This window comes from Glandiceps talaboti, chromosome 3 (assembly GCF_964340395.1).
Source record: "Glandiceps talaboti chromosome 3, keGlaTala1.1, whole genome shotgun sequence".
In the NCBI taxonomy this organism is placed as follows: Eukaryota; Metazoa; Hemichordata; class Enteropneusta; family Spengelidae; genus Glandiceps; species Glandiceps talaboti.
The window spans coordinates 24,835,295-24,843,834 of record NC_135551.1 but is presented as its reverse complement, the minus strand read 5'-3'; the positions used below and the strand labels follow the sequence as shown (position 1 = coordinate 24,843,834).

At 36.8% G+C, this 8,540-nt stretch overlaps 3 non-coding genes across 3 annotated transcripts; all 3 read right to left on the bottom strand.

Annotated features, from left to right (window-relative positions):
- Window positions 1–633: 633 nt before the first annotated feature.
- On the bottom strand, window positions 634–747 carry LOC144433478 (U5 spliceosomal RNA). The gene has a single exon (XR_013480781.1). It is a non-coding gene; the product is annotated as a U5 spliceosomal RNA (small nuclear RNA).
- A 4,166-nt stretch (window positions 748–4,913) lies between these two features.
- LOC144433477 (U5 spliceosomal RNA) lies at window positions 4,914–5,027 on the bottom strand. Its single transcript, XR_013480780.1, has one exon. It is a non-coding gene; the product is annotated as a U5 spliceosomal RNA (small nuclear RNA).
- A 1,598-nt stretch (window positions 5,028–6,625) lies between these two features.
- Window positions 6,626–6,739, bottom strand: LOC144433468 (U5 spliceosomal RNA). Its single transcript, XR_013480772.1, has one exon. It is a non-coding gene; the product is annotated as a U5 spliceosomal RNA (small nuclear RNA).
- Between the last annotated feature and the right edge of the window lie 1,801 nt (window positions 6,740–8,540).

The window sequence follows — 8,540 nt, the reverse complement described above, 5'->3', positions numbered from 1 at the left end:
ATGTATGTATGTATGTATGTATGTATGTATGTATGTCTCTGTCTATACTGTGCCTACCTGCATGTGTGTATATATATGTATGTATGTATGTATGTATGTATGTATGTATGTATGTATGTATGTATGTATGTATGTATGTGTGTGTCTGTGTCTGTGTCTAAATGTATGTGCTTGTTTGTGTGTGTGTGTGTTTGTGACTTATTGTCTCTCTCGCTGTGTGTATGAATGTGGATTAGTCCTAGTCATAATCGTGACCCTATGTTATAAGTGTGAATGAGAGAAGTGTATGTTGTTATCGTGGTCTCGGTTTGCTTAAACTGTTGTAAAAAGTGGCAGATTACACAAGTAGCCGTGAGTGATAGTACTGCCCCCTGTTGTACGAAGCTAACCAATCTGTGATCAAGATCGTGTAAATATTGGAAATTCGCAAAAAACATACACTGCAAGATATTGGTGGTCTTATAAGTGCCACCTTTCTAAACGTCAATTCAATAGCTTGTATAATAGTTTTTATTAGTTTGTGTGTCTATCTTACATATAAGTCATATAACATCCACATAGTTAATGACGCAATGAGTATCAACAGAAACTGTCAGAAAGAGAAGAATGTGATTCTAATATTTAATTAATTATCACCCCACTATGTGGGGCATTCAAAAATTGTCAATACTCGTTAGCTGCTCCTCTGCACGGAAATCTTTAGTAAAAGGCGAAAGATTTGTACGTTTTGCAGAGAAGCAAGAGTGTGCATAAAGAAAAGAAGGAATATTGAAAATGGGTAGTTCGAATGACATAAAAGACTTAGTGCGGTTTACAAACAAAACTAATACGACGCATCAATCATAGCAGTTCTTTTATTGGTAGATGGTAATCGCTCATAATCTTACAGGAGATATATCTTAAATATTTTGAAGCCTTTATTATCTATATCATTAACAGAATGTAAAAAGACTGAGTACAGAAATCCTAACTATTTTACAACCCTTGATATGGTAGATTAGATTGCTTTGAGAGAAGGAAAGCCTTTGTTATATATTTGCATAACAATAAAATTACACCTTTTTTACACGTATCACCCACTTGGTAAAAACTGAGATTGACTGACATCATGGCCCAACTTTCTTGTTGAAATATACTTGTACACGTATTATCTGGATATCATGCGATATCCCACTCAAATACTGAAAAATTCTCCTTTAAAAAATGAAAATAAAAACAATGAATAGGCACATGTTAGTGCTGATCATTCCCTAACCCACCCCCACCCCCCACCTCCCACTCATACATATTTTTTTCATAGCAAATATGTGAAAATGAACATTTCTCAAACCCGGTAATAACGAAGACTCGGATACAGGTATAGGGAGGGTGTGTAGATTATGTTTGATCTATATAGACGTCCATGCAGCTGGTTTCTATTGCAACGAAATGACTTTGACAATAATCACATTTATGTGTTTTTCCATTTACAAATGGGAGGCGCTGTGCACCTCCCCCTCACCACTCCCCCTCCCCCCCCCCCCCCAGCGCTCCAAGCGGCGAAGCCGCGAGAAGTCGGGACTTTACGGATCTAACTGTTTTGGTTTGTTTGTCACACCGTTCCTGGGTCATTTTTTTTATACTGATGGGTACAAAAAACATATCTAGTATACCCCCACGAGTATCTGTTTATTTGTTGGTTTATTTAATTATTTTATTTGTCCCTATACTTGTCGTTCGTTTGCTTGTTCATTTGTCATTTATTTGATAGTTTATTTATTTATTTATTTATTTATTTGTTTGTTTTATTTTGTTATGTTAGTCACACTGTTCCTTGGTCCCCTGTGGATGAACGTGCAAGGGACTGAACTTTTTCCTCCGACGGACACGGATTGGACTGGAGAGGAGGATTATCGACCGTTACAGCCGAAGTCCGGGTACCGGGACGGCTCAGACGAGATCATTATCAGAGGTAAAGTCTGGGCAGACGCGTTTCGAGTCGTCGCCATGCTCGTCAGAATCAGTGGAAACCGGTCTTTTTTGGCTACATGTCGTGTCTTTGTGGTCCATTCCGTTGTCGTCGTTCTGCCGCTGTCCAGGTGTCAATTGTGTGTTTTCATTTTCAGTACAGTCAACGAAACGTTTTGCAGAAAGGCAAGAGTGTGTATAAAGAAACGAAGGAATATTGAAAATGGGTAGTTCGAATGATATAAAAGACTTAGTGCGGTTTACAAACAAAACTAATACGACGCATAAATTATAGCAGTTCTTTTATTGGTAGATGGTAATCGCTCATAATCTTACAAGAGATATATCTTAAATATTTTGAAGCTGGTTTCTATTACAACGAAACGATTTTGACAATCACATTTATGTTTTTTTTCCATTTACAAATGGCTGGCGCTGTGCACCTCCCCCTCCCCCATTCCCCCAGAAGCGCGCTCCGAGCGGTGAAGCCGCGAGAAGTGAGGACTTATAGTCACGAGTCTGAGAGCGAGACGAGATTGCCTGTACGTACAAAAAGCTTTAGGGTGTCGTTTTTACGTCACTCCGGGGAGGGCGCACTTCATGTTCTTTAGCAAGACTTCACAGTCCAGTAGCTCTCTCAAGAATCGGCTTTCTTTACTAAAAATAATTAAAACCATAAAACAATACAGCCGTGTCCTTTTGTGTGATCGGGAGTGGTCTGAGCCTTAGGTCAGGAAAGTAATATAAAGAACCCTTGGTCATGGTACAACAATGCATTATTACAATAACATAACATAACATACCTTACTATGTCTTCAACATGATACCGTACCCTATTATGTGATGTGGTGTGTTTCTACTGTATTTTCATTTGCTATCGCTCATGAAAATACAGCCGTAATATACACTGCATCATTCACAAAAATAACTTCTGTGTGCCCCACCATCCATTGCGAGGCCCTGGGTAGTGTTTGATATGTTGAACATGATAGAATGCAATACATCAGTAATAACATATTGGTGTATGAAAACATAACAGCTTCAAGGTAAAAGAGGCTAGTCAAGATTCTATCCATGGCATCGAATCTCAAGAGCTCTCTTTACTTCTAACTCAATGAGGTCCTGAGGTGACATTTCAAATTCAACAGAAGCCACCCACACAGTCATTAACACCATGTCATTGTTAATGAGTCACAGGATTCTGCGATTCTGCCCAATGATAAAGTTAGTGGGTTGGGGTTTACTTATTTGCATGAACAACTTTTGATTTCTCATAAAGGTAGAATAAGTGAAGAGATGATTCTAGAGTAAAAGGAGCTGGTTGTAGATCATAGAAAAGATTTAGATACTGTATTCAAGAAATAGGGACATTTCTACTTAGTTAAAAAGTCATCCAGAAGAAACAGAATGAATTCATTTTTAGTAACCAAAGCAACAGTGTCTGGTGATGTAAGGTTTTAACAGCTATGGGTATGAATAAACTTACCAAAACAGAATGATGCCCTACAAATCAAACTATCTGAAAAGTTGAATCTTTTATTGCCTATATTGTACCAGTTGTGCTACAACCCCATTGGCAGTATTTCCATTATATTATGAAGGTACTGATGAATGGTGCACTATTTATTTCTTAGTTATTTTATTGCACACACTGTCTTTTAACCCACCATGAAGACTTCTACATTTGACTCTACAGTATGGAACATATATAAACTTTAATATATCAAGCAGATCAGATTTGATGTAAAAATTATGTGGTACTTAATTTGTATTATGAAATGGATTGTGAAAGTGTATCTTTTGTATAAAATGTAATAGCTAAATTGTACATATTGATGTTTTCACCCTTTACCGTCCAACAGATGTTATTTTGAGTGAAGTAAATTATTTTGTATATCTTTCAAATTATGTTTATTGTCAAATCCTTTCAGTCTTCTCTTCAAAACAGAGATTGTGTATGTGCATGTGTGTGTGTGGTTTGTCTGTCTTTGTATCCATGGATGTATGTATGTATGTATGTATGTATGTATGTATGTATGTATGTATGTATGTATGTATGTATGTATGTATGTATGTATGTATGTGTGTGTATGTGTGTCTCTGTCTTTGTATGCATAAATGTATGAATGTATGTATGTATGTATGTATGTATGTATGTATGTATGTATGTATGTATGTATGTATGTGTGTATATGTGTATGTATGTATGTATGTATGTATGTGTGTGTGTGTATGTATGTATGTATGTATGTATGTATGTATGTATGTAAGTATGTATGTATGTATGTGTGTATGTGTATGTATGTATGTATGCATGTATGTATGTATGTATGTATGTATGTATGTCTCTGTCTATACTGTGCCTACCTGCATGTGTGTGTGTGTGTGTGTGTATGTATGTATGTATGTATGTATGTATGTATGTATGTATGTATGTATGTATGTATGTATGTATGTATGTGTGTGTCTAAATGTATGTGCTTGCTTGTTTGTTTGTGTGTGTGTGTGTGTGTGTGTGTGTGTGTGTGTGACTTATTGTCTGTCTCGCTGTGTGTATGAATGTGGATTAGTCCTAGTCATAATCTTGACCCTATGTTATAAGTGTGAATGAGAGAAGTGTATGTTGCTATCGCGGTCTCGGTTTACTTAAACTGTTGTAAAAAGTGGCAGATTACACAAGTAGCCGTGAGTGATAGTACTGTCCCCTGTTGTACGAAGCTAACAAATCTGTGATCAAGATCGTGTAATTATTGGAAATTCGCAAAAAACGTACACTGCAAGATATTGGTGGTCTTAAAAGTACCACCTTTCTAAACGTCAATTCAATAGCTTGTATAGTAGTTTTATTAGTTTGTGTGTCTATCTTACATATAAGTCATATAACATCCACATAGTTAATGACGCAATGAGTATCAACAGAAACTGTCAGAAAGAGAAGAATGTGATTCTAATATTTAATTAATTATCACCCCACTATGTGGGGCATTCAAAAATTGTCAATACTCGTTAGCTGCTCCTCTGCACGGAAATCTTTAGTAAAAGGCGAAAGATTTGTACGTTTTGCAGAGAAGCAAGAGTGTGCATAAAGAAAAGAAAGATTAATGAAAATGGGTGGTTCGAATGACATAAAAGACTTAGTGCGGTTTACAAACAAAACTAATTCGACGCTTCAATTATAGCAGTTCTTTTATTGGTAGATGGTAATCGCTCATAATCTTACAAGAGATATATCTTAAATATTTTGAAGCCTTTATTGTCTATATCATTGAAAGAATGTAAAAAAACTGAGTACAGAAATCCTAACTATTTTACGACCCTTGATGTGGTAGATTGGATTGCTTTGAGAGAAGGAAAGCTTTTGTAATATATTTGCATAACAATAGAATTACACCTTTTTTTGCTGGGTAAAACATGGACGTATCACCCACGTGATAAAAACTGACATTGACTGACATCATGGTCCAACTTTCTTGTTGAAATGTGCTTGTACACGTATTATCTGGATATCATGCGATATCACACCAAAATACAAAAAAATCGCCTTAAAAAATGAAAATGAAAATAATGAATAGACATGTCAGTGTAGATCATTCCTGAATCCCCCCCCCACCCCTACATATTGTTTTTCATAGCAAATATGTGAAAATGAACATTTCTCAAACCCGGTATTAACTAAGACTCGGATACAGGGATAGGGAGGGTGTGTAGATTATGTTTGATCTATATAGACGTCCATGCAGCTGGTTTCTATTACAACCAAACGATTTTCACAATCACGTTTATGTTTTTTTTTTCCATTTACAAATGGCTGGCGCTGTGCACCTCCCCCTCCCCCATTCCCCCCGAAGCGCGCTCCGAGCGGCGAAGACGTGAGAAGTGGGGACTTATAGTCACGAGTCTGACAACGAGACTAGATTGCCTGTACGTACAAAAAAACACTTTTTTTAAAGACATATTTTAGGATGTTGTTTTTTACGTCACTCCGGGGAGGGCGCACTTCATATTCTTTAGCAAGCCGTCAAAGTCTAGTAACTCTCTCAAGTCTCGGCTTTCTTTACTAAAAAAAATAATTGAAACAATAAAACTATACAGCCGTGTCCTTTTGTGTGATTGGGAGTGGTCTGAGCCTTAGTTCAGGAAAGGAAGGAAGTAATGAGAACCCTTGGTCATGGTACAACAATGTATTATTACAATAACATACCTTACTATATATTACTTATATTCAACATGATACCATAACCTATTATGTGACGTGGTGTGTTCTACTGTATTTTCACTTGCTATCACCCATGAAAATACATCTTTAATATACACTACATCATTCATAAAAATAACTTCTGTGTGCCCCACCATCCATTGTGAGGCCATGGGCCATCAGTCATATATGTCAACAGTAAAACATACCCTATTACATAGTGTTTGATATGTTGAACATGATAACATACCCTATAGTATTTGATACTAGTATGTTTAACATGATAACATACCGTACTATGTTTTACATGACATATTTCAAAATGTAGACCTATCATTCTAAACATTCCTAGATATCTTGCAACATGACAACATACTATATACATTCCTTGATATGTTGCAATAACACAACATACAGTGTGCATGAATTAAGAGTTTTCTTGTCAGAAAGAGAAGAATGTGTTTCTAATATTTAATTAATTATCACCCCACTATGTGGGGCATTCAAAAATTGTCAATACTCGTTAGCTGCTCATCTGCACGGAAATCTTTAGTAAAAGGCGAAAGATTTGTACGTTTTGCAGAGAAGCAAGAGTGTGCATAAAGAAAAGACGGAATATTAAAAATGGGTAGTTCGAATGACATAAAAGACTTAGTGCGGTTTCACAAACAAAACTAATACGACGCGTCAATTATAGCAGTTCTTTTATTGGTAGATGGTAATCGCTCATAATCTTACAGGAGATATATCTTAAATATTTTGAAGCCTTTATTTTACAAAAAACTGAGTACAGAAATCCTAACTATTTTACGACCGTTGATGTGGTAGATTGGATTGCCCTTGTTATATATTTGCATAACAATAGAATTACACCTTTTTTGCTTGGTAGAACTTGGACGTAGTATCATGGCATCATGGCCCAACTTTCTTGTTGAAATGTACTTGTACACGTATTACACGTTGTATTATCTGGATATCATACGATATCCCATAAAAAAACTTCGAAAAGCCTCCTTTAAAAAAAAGTAATATAAAAATAAGGAATTGACATGTGTTAGTGTGGATTATTCCCTTAATCCCCCCCCCCCCCCATCCCATCTTTTTTATATTTTTTTTTTATGTGAAAATGAACTTTTCTCAAACCCGGTACTAACGACCCTTAGCTCTGTAAAGTCCCTCCCGAGTCAGGCAGCGAGACTACATTTCTAAAAATAATTTAAAGATGTTTTTACGTCACTCCGGGGAGGGCGCACTGCATATACTTTACAATGAGTCTAGCCAAGTTTCTCAAGTCTCCGGGCTTTTTTCATTAAATCAAAAAACAAAACAATAAAAGAACACAGTCGTGTCCTTTTGTGTGATCGTGAAATGACGGTGAAACGGATTAGTGAACCATATAGACAAAGGTTAACGCGTAAGATCGGAGGGAGATGACTAGTAACAGGATCGGACTACATTTTCATTGAAGAACCAAAAGTGAATTACAAAAATCAAAACATTTGAAGATTATGAGACTAAAAAAATATTATTCTCCCAAGGTACCGGTGCCTATCGTCGTAAACCATAATCTCTTTTACGGCACAGTCCAAGCCGCACTTTCGCGGAAGAAATGTCAACTTTGATTTTGCGAGAATGTAAAACAGTTGAAGCTTGGAGAAATTATACTGATTCAGTAAAATTCCTCCAAGGTTGAAGTCAGTAGCTGTAAATAGCATGGATATGGATGTGAGTTTCCCCTAATACATCCATGTATTCATGAGCGTTACCGTGACCTTTCACCTTAAGTAGTTTGCGTGTCAATAGATGGCTTTGTATTCAACACATTATGTACAACAATAGCCTTGCGTTCTCCGCTGTATCCGGTCAATTTGTTGTTTATGCGTCTCCAATGTCTATCGAGTACTACTAGTGTCCCTGCCTGTGAGATACAACACCTAGTGGGAAGTACGTACGTGTGATATGAGTCACCATGTTGTACTGTAAAACAGTTCCTCTGTCGCATAAAAAAACAACAAGTAGGCGAACGTGACGAAGACAAAATCGGAATCAAGAGTAAACCGGGACAGGTGAAAGTTATTTTGGGTGGAGTCGCCAAGGCGTAGACACATCGACTTAAAACATGGAACCGAAGTGGCCACCGGTAACGGTACTGGTGATATTATGTGCTCTAACGATTGCTCGTAGGAGTTCTGCTATTGAATTTATACAGGAACCAGAAGACCAAAACATAACTGTTGAATATGAAAGTAACCTACTTGATCTGTTGCTACTGGAATGCGAAGTCTCGTCTGTTGAGCTCGACCAGAAAATATCATGGTACAAAAATGGCGTAATTATTAGTGATAATTTCAACCTGCGGAGCAACATAAGTGATATTGTGGATAGTGAGAGATATATA